The sequence below is a fragment of the Acipenser ruthenus genome, chromosome 15 (assembly GCF_902713425.1).
Source record: "Acipenser ruthenus chromosome 15, fAciRut3.2 maternal haplotype, whole genome shotgun sequence".
Taxonomy (NCBI): Eukaryota; Metazoa; Chordata; class Actinopteri; order Acipenseriformes; family Acipenseridae; genus Acipenser; species Acipenser ruthenus.
In genome coordinates, this window is record NC_081203.1 from 26,805,170 (window position 1) to 26,811,431 (window position 6,262).

The following is a 6,262-nucleotide window of genomic DNA, read 5'->3' on the forward strand; positions in this document are numbered from 1 at the left end:
TGGCAGCTGCCATTCAGATGTATCATGCAGAGTCAAAAAGCTTTCCAAATTGGACTGTGCATTGTGCATGTCACTGATTGCGTCACCTTGGGTATCGCTACAATGAAATTCATGACTTTATTTCTCCTGAAGAAATAGGGGTTCTCAATGGAGAATGATCCTATAATGAGAGTGGCCGTTATCATATTCAGGTTGTGCCGTCGACTCAAAAGAAAAGAGAGGTGGATCGAACTTGTGTTACGTTGGGAGGGCCTGTACTGTATTTGTACTTCCTTCAGTGCACTGAGCAGCACATTCACGTTTGGCAGTTAATAAGTGTTTAGAAGTACTCAAGCTAGCTCAAGGATATTTAGTTTTGCCTTGGCCTCGGTTATTCTCGGCCCTCGGATTTTAAGGATAAGGAAAGGGTGTTTTAATATAGTCACATACAGGTAATATTAATAATGATTAAATATTAGTAATAATTAAATCCATACATATTGAATATGAATTGAAAATTCTGGATGTAAATCGGATTCACAGCAAGTCTTAGTGTGGATCAGGACAAGGGTCAGGTGGGGTTCTGTTTTCTTGTAACACAGGAGGTGAACTTACAGAATTGGGCAAGAAAAAACGTATATAAATAGCAATCTTGTAAGTGTCTCGTGAGTAATGTTTTGCTAGTTATATCACTCATTTTTTAAAATAAAATAAAGTCTAATTACTTTATTTAGCCACCACGTGCTGCTGTGTGTTAAGGGAAACCTCCATTGTATCCAAAACACCATTTTATGAAGCTGGAACATGCTTTATCGTCCATGTTACAATCTAATCTTTAAATCTTATTGAAACAGAACGTATAAAAACAATGAAAGTGCATGACTTTTTATTGCAGTTTGCAGAAAGAATAATGCATTTGACCTTGACTAGCACAGTGCAAGCAGCAGTTATTAAATCAAGCATTGCTAAAATTACCGTACTTAGGTTATTTTCACCCCCTCACAGTAATGATTGTGTCAAAGCTATAATGCAGCATAGTGCAGACAGTCAAATCTTCAAACTCAAAATGAAATAAAATTCTGTCTATATGTTTCTGTTTTTAAAAAAAAAAAAATCTCAAACTGAATTTCAGTGCCTTTTTGTTGCTTGGCATTATAAACCCGAGGGACTGTCCACTCTGCATTAATGTCTGTTTCAGAAAAATAACTTAATTGCATGGGTTTGCTCAAGCATTCTAGTACCCAAGACACAGCCTTTTGTATTTAATTATGACATAGAGTTATTGCTCAGACAGTCTGTGGTAAGGTTGCCCAGTGTAGCAATACATAAAATACCCGAGCAAAAGACCATCATCAAAGTATTTTTTTTAAATTTAAAAGGCAAGCACATTTAATATTTCATGGATACTTATTATGTATGTGCAAATACAACACAGAAAGGTCATTATAAAATCATCCCCTTTGGAAGATATTTCCACTAGCTTAACTAATATATAAACCACAAACTCATTTTAATATTGCATCTCTTTATGCGTCCTAATAAACCTTTCAAAGCTCAAGGCAACTGTTCTGCAGTATATAGAGAGCTGGGTCATTCTTCATGTTACCCAGAGAGTGACAAACAGGATTTACGATAATTATGATGGTAACAAACTGGTAACGATGATTTTTCAAGGTGATTTCACCTGTATTATGCTACAGTTATGCATGTACTTATTAAATGAATACTTTGGGGTAGTCTGTGAGCAAGGTAGAATTTGTGTAATGATGGGTGTGCACCAGTAATGTATTTCCCCCTGAAACATTGAGTTGATATGCAATTGAAGATCTTGTTTCTGGAAGAAATGGCTGGTGCACACCTCTTAGGGTCCCTTTACTTAGATCTCTATATATTGATTCAGGCTTTCTATTTTATTTCAGTCCCAGCCCTGTGTTACTCAGTCCCAGCACTGCTTTTGATTTGTTAATACCTCTTCTGTGTCTGAAAGTGAATTTGCATATACAAATGTGTTTCTAAACTCACCCTACACCTCTGAGTTTTCTTTAAAACATTCTTCCATTCCCTGTCGTAAGAAACTGCCAGATGGCAACTAGGAACGGTCGCTTGCAACACCAAATGAGTCGACCTGCAATTTAGACCTGTAATGAATCTACAAAGGAGCCTGTAAACAGGGGTTCTAAGGAAAACAACTGGAAACATCTGGCATTTCTGAGGGGGGGCACAGACAACATTTTTAAAGGGGGAGGTGTTATATTTATTACCTATATTGGGTATTATCATTGACAGATGAAATAGATGTCTAGATGGAAAATATATGAGTTTTCTAGACAGCGACTACCCTAGGATAACTAACCAAATTCTTTCAGTCTCTTATACTGAAAACTAGATATTATATTGGAATTTCCTGGTCTGTCATTTTGAGTGGAGTTACTGTTAGACCTTTATACAGATCTGCAATATTGAAATAGTTGACCAGTAGCATGCCATTTTTCTGCCATCCAATTGTTGAAATGGTACAAGGCTGCAACATGAACTATATTCATGTATAAACAGACAGCATCTAGATTATTTAGTTGAATAACATAAACAAATCTAAATAACACGTCCCAGATAGAGTGTATTGTCCCTCTAACATATCTGAATACAATAAAAATTATGGTAGAAAGAGGTTTGCAATAGAGCTATCTCTCTAGCTTTTTGTTTAGATCATGTGACATCTAGACGTTTATAATACAGTATCAGTTTATAAAAAAAAATACACATGAACTCATAAAGCTATCCCCTGAAGGTACACCAATTACACAATACCTCTGAAGAATCTGTGGAATGCAGAAGACAGATAATGGGCTCCTAGAATGACAGAGATGGTTTGGTTGTGTTTTATACAGATTTTGTATGACGTTACATCATTTTCAGTTTCAGATACATTTATATGATCAAAATAGAAGAAAAGAACAATAATACATCCAATTGGTATTTCTAGTTAACATGATTGTAGTCGTAAGCAATCTTTCTTACTTTGGTTGCCAAACAAAGAAAAATGTCCTATTAAGTGTTCCTGGAAGCATCTTAAATGGAACTTCTGTATGCATTACTCCTCCAATCATTTTTTTTTAATCCAGGGCACACTTTGCAGCCGTTCTTTTTTCTTGAAAGAAAAGGAACTGTTGTTTTCATTCTCCTGTCCTTGGATATCATTTGTTAAGGCTGAGATCTGAGCTGCAACCTTTTTGAATAATAATGAACTGTGTACAGGACCTGCCTAGATTCTGGTTTTTCCCCACCAAAGGTATTCAAAAGAGGCAATGCAGTGCCCACACAGATGTATTGCTACTGTATTTCTGAGAATTAACTGCAATTTTCAGCAATTTTTTTCTTGTAATACAAATATACAAATAGCTTGTTTGTGATTAAAAAACAGGCACAGGGATTCTAAAAAAAGGCAGATACAATTTTGAAATAGTTGTAAATGGTGCATATTTGCTTTAAAAAAATAAAATAAAACGTTAGATTTAGAGTTTTTTGGTGCATTTTTGTAGGGATAATACCCTCTCTGCACGAACTGACTCAGATTTAAAAACATTTTCTAAGTGCTGTAAAAATGAAGCAATAATTAGCAACCCTTAGTTTTACGATATTGATAAGGCTGTCGTAATCAATTCATGATTTAATGGGGAAACGATAACATGTTTCTAAACCATATGTGTTTGATGGGGATTTTGAGGTTTGCTTTTTATGGTGTACAGTTCAAAGTAATATGCATATGGTTGTAAATAAAAGTTCTGTTACAGAACAGGATCTCATTTTAAATCGGGGTTCATATTTATGACATACTCATTATGGGTCCCAAGAATTCAACTTATACCACTGATGTGTTGATAAGGTTTCAAACATCCACTTTAGCTAAATAGCCTCAATATAGCACTGGACCACATATTCCCAGTCCGTAAATTAACACAAATTCTAATCTAGTACACTACACTGTACATGCATGCACACAATATACTAATGTATAATGCTCATATTCAAAGCCTTATTTACTAAGCAGTACTAGTTTCATTCTTTTGAGTCAGTGTCAAATACTACCTCATTTTTATGTTGCTATGCAGTTAGTGCCCTTTTAACAAGCCATGGTTTTGGCACAGCAAATAATGTTCAAGTGTCTAATACTGATGTTAGTAAAATTAATGATCCATTTTAGATACTGTATAGAGAAGACATTCATTTAGCAAGGCTGAAATCAGTGATATTAAAAAAAAAACAACCATAAACACACCAGTATTCCAGTATATCTTTAATAATATTCAGTACTGTATTTTTTCTAGAGACGTCTGTCTGTGAAAATTTCACCTATAAACACAGAACACTGATCTGTAATTTCACTGTGTTTTAAAACATACAATTTTAAGTTAAGTTGTAAATGGTAGTGTGCAATTTTGTTCACTGCATTCATTTTAACATACTGATAAAACCAAACTCATGTTTTGCAATTTACATTTTCACTATGTACACTTCCTCAGAAGGGAAGGTATGCTCTATATAAGCCATAACAAAATAAAAAACCTGTCTGACAGTTTTTGAGTTTCTGTCAACAAGATTGACTCTACATCTCTGGAAAACCTAGCTTGCTCACTGTATTTTATGGGAATTTAACAGCCAAACCAATAACATTGTGCCAGCATTAGCTTGTCATTTCAAAACTATTCAAGGCGTTGTCTCATGTCACCCAACAGAGCTGCTGTCTGAAGGTCCTGGCTGGTCGGGTGTCATGGTTTGTAATAAGGGCAGGGCAGGAAGAGCTTCTGGGGAAAGAAGATGATTACTGCGCCTGATTATAATCTCATACCAGTTCACGTTATGTGATGTGTTTGTGATTATTTCCAGACTTTCTACAATATTCTTGAAATGTATTTTTGTTCACGACTGTTATTTGTTGTTGTTTTATATGAAATACTGGTATACAGTAAATTGCAGGCTGTCCTATTTATATTACTGGCAGTGCATCATACATGATTCCAGCCCTTCCTGGTTCTTAACTAAATCCCATGAATACACATTATTACTGTACAGGCTGAATAAACCACACCTTCAGCTGGGAAAGGCTTGATATGAGTAGCTGCCAGGTACCCATTGACTGACAGGGAAATATGAAACTGCGGTCTTCAGCCTTGGGTAGAAAAATGCAAGCGTGCAGCTACAGTATGAGGGAAACAAACACTGTGGTCACAGGCTGCATTTATTTAATGTAAATGCTGTATAATTATAGACCTGACTTCTGTAACACACACATATATATCTGGGACATAACCGTATTCATACAAACCTATAGTGGATTATGTATTAACATTTACGATATTGGCACAGCTCCTAAATCAATAAGGCCACAAAAAATCATGGCAGTTCTTACAGATTTTTTTTTTTATATACCGATATGTAACACAGATAGTCACAGTAAAGTGTTTTACTAACGTGTCTGTAATAACTTATAGCTGTGTAAAAATTTATGACAATGGAATTCATTGCTTGCACAGTTATAAAGAGAAAATGTGTGCTATCAGTAACATTCAACAGCAAGCGTATGCACATGTAAATATGTACGTTTGACACACAGACATACCCTTCCCCCCACCACTCACACACACTCAGATCATCGAAATGTTGAAATACACCTTTAAATATGCAAATGAGTTGAGATTGTAATTCGACGTTTGTTGTTGTTTTTAGTGCATCAACTAAGTGTCCCTTAAAGTAAAGGGTTTTGTTTTGCATTATCAGTACTGAAAGAAATGTTCAGAAAAGCTGATGCTTATCTACCAGACAGCCTGCTTGCTTCCCCAAACTGGCCCCTTCAATTTACCTTAACCTTGACCTGGAGAGACCTCCCTCCTCAGAGTATGAGGATTACTCAGTCTCCATGCTTGTACAGTCCCAGGCCTCTTTTATAGCAAACTGCAGCTGGTACCAATTGAACTAAATCAACTGATTCATTTGACCAGCAGGGACTGAGGTGAAACTACATGAGACAGATTTCAACTCAGATAAAATGGAGAAAAACACTTCTCAAATACATGAATGTTAAATACACGATTGCACTTCATTAATATGTACTAGACATATTTGAAACACTTCTTGCTTGAATGAAAATATCATGTTTGAATCAAAGGTAAACAATAACACCATAATAGGGAAGTGCTTTCTTTATTACATTTTTTTGGCAATATTAGTCAACGTAAGTACATTTTCAGTAAATTAATCCTATAAAAGTCAAACAAAATAACTTCAT